This window comes from Pelodiscus sinensis, chromosome 7 (assembly GCF_052426305.1).
Source record: "Pelodiscus sinensis isolate ZL-2025 chromosome 7, ASM5242630v1, whole genome shotgun sequence".
In the NCBI taxonomy this organism is placed as follows: domain Eukaryota; kingdom Metazoa; phylum Chordata; order Testudines; family Trionychidae; genus Pelodiscus; species Pelodiscus sinensis.
Genome location: NC_143058.1, coordinates 59,369,374 through 59,382,905, shown reverse-complemented (window position 1 = coordinate 59,382,905; position 13,532 = coordinate 59,369,374). Strand labels below are relative to the sequence as shown.

Sequence of the window (13,532 nt, the reverse complement as noted above, 5' to 3'; positions counted from 1 at the left end):
GAAATAAGCTGCCTGTTATTTCAAAATAATGGGTTAGCCGTGTAGACACTCACACTGTTATTTTGGAATAACAAATTTTATTCCAAAATAATAATGCTGTGTAGACGTCCTTCACAGTACACCGGGGCGGGCAATAAAACAGCAGCGGTTCACCGGGTTCCTGAGAAAAAGCCTTCCCCCTGCTTCACAAAACAGCTTTTCTTGACATTGACACATTTTGGAAATGTTGTTTGTTGTTTTTTGTGGACAGATAGAGATGAAGGCTGAGGTGAATGCACTAGGGTCTCAAAAGCTTGAGAATGACCTCAACACAACACATGCAAGTCAAATTACAGTACTATTAGTCAGGCAGGTATGCTGCATGGAGCCCAAAGACTCCCGGACCAAAAAGAATATATGGCGCGTGAGCAGAATGAGACCAAGGGGTTGAAAGCTAGCTATACTTCACAGCTCCTGGACAGCTCAAGAAACATTCTAGCCCCTCAAAAGCTAAATAGTTCCCAAGCACTGAGAGTTCAAATCCAAGGTAGGCAGAAATGTGAAATAAAATGAGATATCTTGCTATATCTGCCTCTCACCAACGGTGTTTTTTATTTTGCATAAAAGGAAATAAATCAGACATGCAAATGCTCGCTGGGAGGGGGGAGGGCAATCGGAGATGAAAGTGGAGGCGAGAATAAGGAGAAAAAGTCTGGGGGACAGCAAGGAAAGGGGCCATTATATGAAGGGACAAATGAGGATGGCCAGGTAAAAAGGGGGGGCATGGAAAGGGAGACATGTGGAAAACAAGGAGAATAGGGAAAAGGGGGGGTCTCTCATCATTTCTTCCTCCTTTGGTGGGTCTGAGCACCTCCCCCCTACCTGTCTGTGTGCACCATGTGTGACCAAAGGCTCTTGTGTAAACTACATTGTCATGGGATAAGAGGGTCCTTTCATGGACTGAGAAATGGTTGGAAGACAGGAAACAAAGGGTAGGAATAAATGGTAAATTTTCAGAATGGAGAAGGGTAACTAGTGGTGTCCCCCAAGGGTTAGTCCTAGGACCAATCCTATTCAACTTATTCATAAATGATCTAGAGAAAGGGGCAAGCAGTGAGGTAGTAAAGTTTGCGGATGATACTAAACTGTTCAAGATAGTCAAGACAGAAGCAGACTGTGACAAACATCAAAAAGATCTCAAAAAACTAAGTGATTGGGCAACAAAATGGCAAATGAAGTTTAATGTGGATAAGTGTAAAATAATGCATGTTGGAAAAAATAACCCCAACAATACATATAGTATGATGGGGGCTAATATGGCTACGACAAATCAGGAAAGAGATCTTGGAGTTATCATGGATAGTTCTCTGAAAACGTCCACACGGTGTGCTTTGGTGGTCAAAAAGGTAAATAGAATGTTAGGAATTATTAAGAAAGGGATAGAAAATAAGACACAGAATATCTTACTGCCCCTGTATAAAACTATGGTACACCCACATCTTGAGTACAGGCAGTCCCCGAGTTACGCGGATCCGACTTATGTCGGATCCGCAGTTACAAACGGGGCCCTCTCCCTGGTCTCCAGTAGACCAGGGAGAGGAAGCAAAGCGGCAGAGCACGCGGGCAGCGGACAGCCCAGACGCGCGTCTGGGCTGTCTGCTGCCCACGTGTTCCGCTGCTTTGCTCCCCGTCCTTCTGGTCTGCAGACCAAGGGGACGGGGAGCAAAGCAGAGCAAAGCCGCGGAGCTCGAGGGCAGCAGGACAGCCACGGTGCGTCTGGGCTGTCCCGCTGCCCCCATGCTCCGCGGCTTTGCTCCAGATGCCTGTAGTACAGCAGCTGGGGCGCTGCCGGTTGGTCCTATAGCGCAGCTCTGGGCGCTACTGGACCAACCTGGCAGCACCCCAGCTGCTCTGCCCCAGGCGTCCTGATTCAGCCACTGCTGGTCAGTTTCAGCAGCGGCTGAATCAGGACGCCTGGGCAGAGCAGCTGGGGTGCTGCTGGGTTGGTCCAGTAGCGCCGAGGAGCGGCGGCGCTACTGGACCAACCCAGCAGCTCCCCAGCTGCTCTGCCCCAGGCATCCCCAAGTCAGCCGCTGCTGAAACTGACCAGTGGCTGACTGCAGGAAGCCCCTGCCCCGGGCTTCCTGGAATCAGCCGCTGATCAGTTTCAGCAGCAGCTGTCTTGGGGACGCCTGGGGTTCTTAAGTTGAATCTGTATGTAAGTCGGAACTGGCATCCAGATTCAGCCGCTGTTGAAACTGATCAGTTTCAGCAGCGGCTGAATCTGGACGCCAGTTCCGACTTACATACAGATTCAACTTAAGAACAAACCTACAGTCCCTATCTTGTACGTAACCCGGGGACTGCCTGTACTGTGTACAAATATGGTCTCACCTCAAAAAAGATATTTTGGCCTTGGAAAAGGTTCAGAAAAGGACAACTAAAATGATTAGGGGTTTGGAACGGGTCCCATATGAAGAGAGGCTAAAGAGACTGGGACTTTTCAGCTTAGAAAAGAGGAGATGGTGGGGGGATACGAAAATCATGAGTGGTGTGGAGAGGGTGCATACAGGGTCTATAAAATCATGAGTGGTGTGGAGAGGGTGCATACAGAAAAGTTCTTCATTAGTTCTCATAATATAAGGACTAGAGGACATCAAATGAAATTAATGGGTAGCAGGTTTAAAACAAATAAGCGAAAGTTCTTCTTCACACAGCACATAGTCAACCTGTGGAACTCCTTGCCAGAAGAGGCTGGGAAGGGAAAGTGTGAAGCCCTTTCTGCATGGGGAAGGCAGTGTAATGGCAGATGATGTGGAAAAAGCCAACACACTCAATGGTTTTTTCTACCTTCACCTTCACAGACAAGATCAGCTCCTAGACTGCTGCACAGGGCAGCACAGGATGGGAAGGAAGTGACCAGCCCTCTCTTGTGAAAAACAGGTTAAGGATTATGTAGAAAAGCTGGACACGCACAAGTCCATAGAGTCGGATCAAATGCATTCAAGGGTGCTGAGAGGCTTGGTTCTTCTTTGAGCTGAGGGTTGGACTAGATGACTTCCAGAGGTCTCTTCCAACTCTAATCTTCTATAATTCTATACTGAATAGGAGCTACCTATATATGAACAACGCTGAGCCCACACCACAGAAAACATCCCCTCTAAGTTTTACAACTCCCTCAGCAACTTTCACAACCTCCTCAGACTTATTCACAGGATATCAAACACTGTACTTTCCACTTACCCGTCCTTAAACCACACATCTCACAAACCACAGCTGCTGACAACCTCCAGGGCAAGAAACCCTAGTGTCCAGGTCGTAACGCCACCTAGACAACACAGCAACAAAATGAAGCACATGGGATTTCCCAAGGTTCATACACTTCTTTCCTTTGATCACCCACACAGGGATCAGGGAGAGCGGCTCACTCCCACTGTAGCCCCCAAGATCACTATTCCAACCCTAACTCTTTCAAGAGGCTCCCACTTCTTCCTCCACCATTCAGTACACCTACACCTAACAGAGTATGCAGCAGAAATGCAATGCAGATAATTCCCAGTGGCTATTGCTGGTTCCAGGGAGCAGAAGGGCAGGCAGAGTTAAGGTTGTGTGGGCAAGTATCTTAACTCTGCATTTCCTGATTTTACGAGTTTGAGTTTTGCTGAACTTGACATTAAGGAAGGGCACAAACTATCACCAGGCAACGTTAAGTGAATCAACGAAAGCCAAAGGGTCTCCAGTAAGAACCCACCATCTGTTTGCCTTGTAAACAAAATCATCTCTGGCAGGTTGCTCTGAAAAAGCAAACTGCTGAAAGGCTGTGGCAAGTTATCAAAGAGTGTTTCCATCTCTACCTCTTCCCTCGCATCCCTGTCTTCTGCAACGCAACTCTCATGTTCATTCCTCATGCTGCTGCTTCTCTTTCGCAGAGTAACTGGGCACCAGTATCATTACCACCTTTCGCAAGAACAAACCTACAAGTGAACATTCTTCAGATGCCCTGACCTCATGTCCCTGTGATTGGACAAAAGCCTGTACCACATCTATTGTTCTCCACTCACCATTCCCAGCGACTTTCTGTGCCTAGTTAAAGGGCTTAGCTCTGCAGTCACTGCTAACTTCCAGATCCAATATTTCAGTGCAGTACATGGCTGTGAGCTGGCTCTAGCAGACGTACCTTCGGATGCTAGTGGTGCCAATATTTGGATTACCCCCTGCTACGTGCACAAGGCGTAAATGTGTGTTTTTGGCATACCTCCTCCTCCCACTACTACCGCCTGTTCACTGTGCATGTTGATAACCAGCAAAGTCAATTTAAAAAACAACACAAGGCAGCAAGAGAGGTTTTCTAAGCTGTTTCCCTTTGAACCGAAGCTCTGCTTTTCCAAATCAGGATTATGAACAGACATGCAGGCCACAATTACTAATTTCTTAGTGACTAGAACTATTGTGAATTAAAAGTAGTAGAGGCAGAAAACTGAAGACCAGTAAAGTGTAAAAAAGCCCTTCACAGAGATAAATATTGCTGTGTATGGGATGAGACACAACAGCATGCTACAGGCACTAAGGGTATGTCTAGACTGCATCCCTCTGTCGGCAGAGGGATGCAGATTAGGCAGGTCGACATTGCAAATGAGGCAGGGATTTAAATATCCTGTGCCTAATTTGCATAAAAATGGCTGCTGCATTTTGCCGACTCAGCACTTTGTCGGCAAAAAGTGGCAGTCTAGAGGGGGATCTGTCGAGAAAGAAAGTCTTTTTCCACAGATCCTGTAAATCTCCTTGCAGGAGGCATAAGGGGCTAATGGCAATCCAAAATTCATATTGCTGTTGGTTAGCTGCAGTTTGACATTTGCTTTGAAGTGGTCCCATGACCGAGCATTAGAGCCAAACATTAACTTTTCATGAACATTTCCACTGGGAAAAATGTACCTGAAAGTAAGTTTGTGGAAAGCAAACAGAAAAGCAGTAAGAACACGGTTCTAGTGCAGACACTGAAGACTCAAGTGAATATTTGCAGAAATGCTTGTTGTATTTGCCCAGCTCTGATCTCTAGATGTTGCAGGACATATAACTGTAGGATCTACTTCTGCAAGCCTTCTGTGGCTGCTGTTCCTGTTAGTACTTACTGGTGTTAATGCAGTGCCTCAGGACCGCCATTCATGGGAAAGGGCCCCTTTGTTCTAAGCTTTGTAAATGCAAGGAATGGCTATATTGTCAAAAAATGTAGAAACAAACACACAAACCAACCCTGCTGCAGTAAGTCTCAGGCCTAGGCCTACAGACTGCAGCTTGAGCTATGGCATCAAAAACAGCCATGTCATTCTTCCAGGCTTGAGAGTCTTTGCTCCAACCCAAGCTGGAATATCTACATGGCTACTTTTAACATTCTAGTGCAAACTCAAGGCTCCAGATCCCGTCTCTGAGACAGGCTGCCATAGGGCTTTCACATCTCTCTTTTTTAGAGTGTGGAATAATTTGGGAGAGTTTGCCAAGGGCTATGGTGGATTCTCCATCATTTACCATTTTTAAATCAAGATTGGATTTAATTAGATGGAGACATTTTTCCAAAAGATCTGCTCTAGGAATTATTTTTAGGAAGCTCTATGCCCTTTGCTATATAGGAGGTCAGACTAGATGATCACAGTGGGACTACTGAATCTGTAAATCAGTAAGTCTAAAGCTCTTTTAGATGTATGTTAATAAATCCAGTACAGGTTGAACCTCCATAGTCCAGCTCCCTTGGGACCTGGCCGATGCTGAACCATAGAATTTGCTGAACCATGGGAGTTCAATATAGCCTAGCAGCATTCTCAACACTTCCACTGCTTACTGGGCTGTTAGAAGACATTTTGGGGTAAATTAGAGCTGAACAACAGCACTGAACACTGAGAGCCAGGGCTAGTGGCTGTAAACTTTATGGGACCGCAGGAAACTTGGCCACACCCAGCTATCTAAAATCGTGCTGGACCATGGAAGTTGCCAGACCAGACAGTGCCAACTAGAGAGATTTAACCTGTATAATTTAACAGCAGTTCTGTGTTTTGTCTTAAAGGATACATTGCAACAGCTGAATGCTTCAAATGCACGTTAACAGCATGTATTCCAGATTATGACTCCATAACAAACTTTATGCAAGAACATTTTATTATTGTAATATTAAAAAATCATGTATCTAGCTGTACACATTTACATGATTGTCATATGAAATCAATGATAACATTCTCTTTAACTTCTGTGAGAGCACAAAAAGACATGAGACTGTAAATGCATTTGGGAAGGAAATATGCAAGAAGCTAAGGCCTGATCCTGAGATGTGTTAGGTACGCCCTCACCCCGAGAAGACCAACCCACCCTACAGTATGCAGCACCCATGCAGCATCTTGCAGAATCAGGCCTTGTGAGTAATGACATGTCTGTTTAATAACAGCAGCTTAACAAGAGGCGCAATTTAAAATTGTTTAAATCAGCACAAATAGTTGCGTGGACACCCTTGAGTCAATGTAAACATGGCTTATGGAGAGTTAAATTGATTAGGAACATCTTGAAGCTAAATAAAAACAAGCCCTCTTGACTCATATGAGGACAATCTGAGCAGAGTTTTGCAACTGGTTTGACTTGAGGGTAGACAAATCCTAAATCACGTTGCCCAACCCTAAAGAATTTACAATCCAATGATTTAGTTCTCCTCTAAGTGAAGTCAAATAGAAAGTTGCCATTGATGTCAAGGGGAACAGATGGGGTGCTTTGTCTTCAAAGGGAGGTTACAATGTGTTTATTTGTGTAAATGTGTACCTGCTGAAATTTTACACATGTTTACACATGGGGCAGCAGCATGGAGGATGGAGGGAGGGGCAGGTGGCTCCACTTTTAAACCGGCTCCTAGGGAATGCTGTCCCCCTCCCCTCCCCACTGCCTCTGTGGGAGCCAATGGGGGAGGGGTGACAGGAGGTTCATGGGAGCTGGGATAAAATCCGGCTCCCCATGTGCATTGGCTCCTCCCTCCTCCCCCCGCTCCCCGCTGCTTCTGATACAGAGGAGGGGGGTGGTGCATGTAACCAAGAGATGAGTAAAGGCTCATTGGTTAACCATGTACTTGGCTACATGTTCATGTTCCTGCTTCAAACACATTCACAAGCAGAGCCAAAACCGTTTTCAAAAAGATTGCCCATTTGTCTGTGGTAATACTACATGGACAGGAAGTATTTTGTATTTCAAATTTCCTGATATGACCACATGGCTCTGAGGGAGTCCAGGGATAGAATTTGTCCCTTTACACAAATGCACTCCAACAACTTTTCAAATCTTTATAGTTCTACCATTTTTCTCCCTACCAGACATTCTCTTATATGGCTCCATCCTACATCTCTCCGCATGTGACAAACTTTTAAGACAAGAAAGGCTTCAAACCACCATTGAATCAAAATAAGGTCAACACTCCTTCTTTTCCCCATTCTGCTAAGCAGCATAGAAATTACAACAAAATACTATTAGTACATTTGTGCATTCATAAAAAACCCCACAAAATACAATTGCAAGAGAAAAGTGATCAACAGTCAATTTATGGCTCAAAATTTCAGGACCCAATTCTGGTAAAACGATTTTGATTTGTACCTAACTTTCCACATTGTGAATTGCCAATGGGCCAGCTCATGAGACATAAAGAAAGACACATGCATAAATCTGTGCAAGATCCATGTGTTAAATCACACGCTTGAGTCTGGGTCTGAGGTGATGCAGCATAGCTCTGTGGTTTGCAATGGAGCGAGGCTCATTACACCAGACCAGCACCTGGCAGTACACTTTTGCGCTGTCGTGTCACGTCACCCGTGTAAACAGTTATGGTGGCAAATCATTCTAAATTATCCTAAGCCTGATCCTGATCAGATCCCTTTTGCAGTCTAACAAAAATAATGGACACGTTGGAGCCAAGAGGTATTTTTGCAACTGCCTCCTTTTATTCCAGTACTTTGGAGAATGTCAATGATCATAAACGATCAGGAGATGAAAGACACTGACTAGAGGTCGATAACTGAGTATCTTGCCACATGGCTGTGTTACGGACTCTGAACCCTAACTAATGGCTCATCTCGGAATGAGCAACATGGTCATGGGAGCAGACAGAAGAGAAAGAATGATATAAAACACTGTAGAGTACCCTAGCTCTGAATGAACTGGAGATCTAATTTTCCAGCTGTCCTCCCCAATGCTTCCCTTTCTAGCTATGCGCCACATCAAACCATTTTGTTCCACGCATACAATTCCCATCAATATGCCTCTGAACTTTGCACAAAGGCTGGGGTAATATTTTCAGAAGTAAGAGATATGAGTATCCAACTACTTTTGAAAATTTTAGAATTCGAGGATCTCTGCTCTGTCCCATGTTCCTTTCCCATCAAGCGGACTCATTTTTGTTTAATGCAATCAAGCGGCATTTTAATATTTTCAAGCTGCCAGAATCAACAAACTAACTGGATTCAACAGTCACAGGCACCTAGTCACCTCCTTGCAAAAACTGTGATGACTCAGAAAATGCTTTTAGAGCAGACTGTCACCCAATGTACTAAAATAGATTGCCCACAATTTCTCACAAGCTCTGCAATAATTTACTACTAAACTGGCACTGAAAATGCTGCATTGCACAACTATTCAGAGGTTTCTTTTAGTGGCAGTCAAGTGAACGGTCTTCTGACAATAAGAGCAATTGGAAGAAGGGCTGAGCTTTCCTACCTAGCTTTTAGAGAATGTCACAGATTTTTGAATTATGAGTCAGCTGTATTCTTTACTTGTTCCTGCCGGCGCAATCCCTTTTTGGCTTTCCTAGCTCCCACATACTAAGCTAATGTATCTCTGACAGCACAAGCACCTTCGCAAGTAAGCAAAAATATCTTGTACAACATGGGAATAGACTCACTTCTATATATCATGTGTACCTGAAACTCACTCAATACTGTGGAATCACCACGTATGTAATTTACTGTGAAAGGAACCTTATATGGAGCCAAGTCATTCACCAGTAGATTCCCAGGAAAATAAAATTTCAGCCTCGTGTATTTGTACCATTAATTAATTAATTATTATTATTACTAGTACACCCAATTCTAAGATCAATGCAATATATGGACTCCCATTATTGTGATATTTAGGTGCCTTAATTCAACTTTACATTTACATAGTTCCCGTTGCCTGAGGATTTCAGAGTTTTTTATAAACTTTAGGACTTCAGCTCCCCATAGAGACAGACAAGTGTTACCACCCTGCTTTTTCAGGGTGAGAAAAGTCCAGCACAGACACATGCAGTGATGTTTCAAAAGACAAGGAGCAGCCTGCAGCAGTAGAAGTCAGGCCTGTGGCCTTAATCACCTTTCTTTTCTAGTTAATGGTGCCTGGGTTTAGCTCGTGAACCAGTCTCACATGTTAGTTGAGAGTAAAGATCCACAACTTTCATTTGGTTTACATGTTTTTCTGACATCCTAATATGTGGCACCTGGAAATTTTACTGGAAATCTCAGGACACTGTTTTTTTCACAAAGTTTCCAATATTCCTGCTTTTACCAGACTGGTAATACCAAAAGCACTCCCTTTCCTGCTGATTTTGGGTAGGGGGAGAAAAGAAGAATTGGAGAGCTTCTGATATCTCCCGAAGACACCATGAAACAGAACAACAAAGACATACGTGAAGTGTGGGCCTTAACTTTAAACACACACACACACACACACACACACACACACACACACACACACACACACACAATTAATTCTAAGTACATGAGTAACACCATCAGACAATTAATTTTAAAAGTAAGTTGAACTTTTCTGAATTCTAAATTGATTTAGGGTCTGGGTTTTTGGGGGAGGGGCAGATTTTTATCATTTCTTATTTCAGTCATTCAGTCCGCACTGATATTGGCATAACCAGTCTCTTAACATCTAAAAAAACAAGGTGTAGAGATTACGTGAATGAAATCCCATTGCTTCTAGGAAGCTACTGTAGGTTGAGAGACATGACTGCAGAAGTTAAGCAAAATTAACACACTTCTGAATTTGTGTTGGGCTGTTGGAGTTCCCCATAACATCTGTTTGTTTGTTTTTTAAGATATTCATAGAGACTTGACAAAGCCCGATCAATTTCCTGACAACTGAAAGGCAGCCCATTTGGAGGTTTGGCTTGCTAGAAGCTGGGAGAAGTATGGCACATAAGGGGTTAACAAATGGTGATCATACATAGTATCTCCACAAAGACAGAGAGGCAATTTTGACCAAAAAACCCCATTACAAGTGATTTAGGAACGTGAGTGCCACTGAAGAAAATCCATGTGGCTTGTGCTCCTAAAACACTTTGATCCTTCCAAAAACATCACCCAGTTTTCAAGCGCCATCACAGAAGCGCTCCTTACCCCCAGTGGCTTCCCAAGAAAGCCTCTAATGCCACACAGAGTGTCTCAAAGGTTTAGAGACATGAAAGAAAAGGAGAATATATTTCTCATTTATGTTTCAGAAAAAAAAACTTAAAAAATAGCAGATTCTGCTGTTTTTGTAGCCACGTGTAGGAAGAGTCTCTTGTGTGCTAAATGATGTACTTCATAAATACAGGGAATGTGCTCCTTTAGTGTTGCCTCATATTAAAATTCCATGCACCAAAACCGAAGCTGAAGCACATGCATTTTCTGGCCACAAGGTGCCTGTTACCAGCAATTTCCCCTCCCCGAAAATGATACAGTATTAAGCCATCCATATGATTCCAGTTCTAAGTTCTGTGATAATTCATTAGCCAGGTAAAATCTAACCCTTTTCTTAGTATCATATAAAGCTTTCAGTTCCCTATTTAAAACCCCTCTCCTGCCCCGTTTCTAATGCTATTAACTTTCAGTGCGGATGGAGGATTCTGAACAGCTTTCATAGGGGTTCTAAATCCACAGAACAGGTAAACAGACATTAGAATTCACCCTTTAGTGGCCACTGTGGTTGAAATGACTGATCTGAGGAGGTAGTCACCAAAGATGAAGCCGTCTAAGCTTATACCTACATATTAAAAGTAAATTACAGTCTGCAGTGAGATCAGATTGAATGCCAGACTAAAGCTGTAACGTAGCAGGCTATGACAGAATGAAGCAGCACATACATTTCTAGACTATCTTAGGAGTATTAACCCCACAAGCCTACTTGTTTATAAATATATTAAAATATAACGTGCCTTACCTTTTTTGATCTGTGAAATAAGTAGATCCTAATCTGGGCACCACGTCAGAGACAACAGGATGGAGAATCTATTAAAAGGAGTGAAAATATTTCATTTTTGATCCAACAAGATATTTTCTACAGCTAATGGGGGGGAAGGGGTAAACCTAGTTGTTTTTGTTCTACTAACCTGGATAGATAGATAGATAGATAGATAGATAGATAGATAGATAGATAGATAGATAGATAGATAGATAGATAGATAGATAGATAGATAGATAGATAGATAGATAGATAGATAGATAAGCATGTGCTATAGACACATCTTGAATTGATCCAATGTGCACAAATGCAGCACTTAATATCCGGCAGACTGAATTTGGTATGCTGCAACACAATGGTGGTTTTCTTTTAATTTGCTGAAATCACACCACGCTGACATTCTAAAGAGAAAATCATTACCGGCTCATCGGCTGCCACACCACAAAAACCTGTCCTTAAATAACTGCTGTCTAATCAGTCTCCCGGAGCATTGCGACCCGTCCGCTCGCTGCCGATCTCCAGACAGACACAATCTGCAAGCCACCAGCTTGTCTCAACCATGTGTAGGTTGGGAAAAGGAAAGCGGCGAATTAGAAAAAGTCCCCGCAGTGGTGAAAAGGAAAAGAGGGCGAGTGGGAGAGGAAGAGGGAGCTCACTGTCCGTGGAATTTTCCAGAATGATGACAAGGCAGCCAGCACCGCCATCATGTACTTACAATAGGATACTGCGTTTGCGTCTGCTTGAGCAGTCTGTCAAGGGGTTTCTGGTATCAAATGCCTGACAGGCATTTTAATTGCATTCAGCCAAGTGTGTCCTCACGACTCAGGCCTCTAATCCTATGAATTTCATCAAAGGGCTTCCTTTGCGGCACTGCCAAACACACACACGTGCACCCACTACACACGGACAGCAGCATGCGGTGTCTCTGTAGCTATACTCATCCAAATCCTACTCGGGTTTTACATACTGTACATGCTGGAAAGGAGGTCTCATGTGCTGCGTGATGGAGTGGGAGTGTTTTAATTTTCCTGCTTTATTTTTCTATTCAGCATTTCTGTTGGTGTTTCATTTACTCAGTTATTTGAGCTGCAGCTTTGACAGAGAAAGACGAGGAATTCTCACCAGAGCTAAAATGTTGTCAGTAGGCACCTTTTTTGCCAGTATTTCTCATTAATAGTCCAGAAGTCCAATTTTGCTACCACTGCCCTATAGTTTACATGTTGGGCTCAAAATCTGTATGTTAGAAGTGTGTATCAGAAGCTAGCATAGTTGTTGTTTTTAAAGCTACATTTGAACAAAATCAGATTAGATTCTTCTGAATTATTACACCCTATACACTGAAGAAAAAAAAGAGTTAATTTGTCAAACTTGTTTTCAAGATGGGGAGAGGAACTTCCTAGCAAAAAAAGGACAAAAGAAGAGCTCCAACTCGGGGTATTTCTATACTACAAAGGTTTTGTCGAAGAAACTGCTGTTGACGTGCAGAGGTCACCAAAATAAGGTGCCAAAGCATGTTTACACTTGCTCCCTCTGTCAACAGATTGCGTCCACATCATTAGCTCCCTGTCGACAGCAATGCATTGTGGGTATGTAAAAAGTGCCTGACAAGCCCATCTGTTGCTAGGTGTTATGGGATCATGGAACAGAGCGCAGGGCATCTGGGGACTGTGCAAAACACATTCCCTCTGCTTTCTTCTGCACCCAGGAGCTGTTCCAAGTGCCCAGAGCTGGCCTTAAGAATGGGCAACTGTGGCAGTTGTCAAAGGAACTTAGGGGAGGTTCAAAATGTTTCCCCTCATGAGTGACAAAACACCTAGGGGCCAGGCCTTCCTGGAAGCCCTTCTTCCTCACCAATCACCACACCCCCAGTGAAAGGGAGGCACAACAAAACGGAGGAAGCTGGTTTGAGGAGGGCACGCGTGGGACTGGAGTTATGGAGAGCATGAGGAGATGGGGTGGAGCAGGTGTCTTGCTGGCAGTTACAGGGGACGGAGGATCTGGGATGATTGAGTTGGGGTTGGTCCTGCTTTGGGCAGAGGGCTGGACCTGATGACCTCCTGAGGTCTCTTCCAACTCTGGGATTCTATGGTTCAATGTGAGAAGCAAGGAAAGCGACAGGACTCTCCCAGCAAGCCTCCTGTGTCTCATCCAAAGGGAGTCTAGTCTCATGGCTGCCAGCTAGAGGAGGTTTACCATCTGCAGAAGCCAGGGAGGGTCCAATACGTTGCTGCCTTCACCTGAAGCATGGAGCTGCTCTTCTGCTCCTCCACCTTGGCTAGTAGCAGTACCCTCATGGTCCTCCAATTGCTCCCACAGCTCCACTCCTCTAAAGA

At 44.0% G+C, this 13,532-nt stretch overlaps 1 protein-coding gene across 16 annotated transcripts in view; it reads right to left on the bottom strand.

Moving 5' to 3' along the window:
- Positions 1-13,532, bottom strand: part of MAP2 (microtubule associated protein 2) — a 331,690-nt gene that overhangs the window by 170,376 nt on the left and 147,782 nt on the right. For 14 of the 16 annotated variants that reach the window (XM_089779819.1, XM_075933895.2, XM_089779816.1 and 11 more), the window contains exon 3: positions 11,179-11,246. The exons of 1 other annotated variant lie outside the window; for it this stretch is intronic. The gene's annotated coding sequence lies outside the window, so the exon portion shown is untranslated. Of the gene's footprint in view, positions 1-11,178; positions 11,247-11,619; positions 11,767-13,532 lie in introns of those variants that run through there. One more of the 16 variants, XM_089779814.1, reaches the window with a different exon arrangement.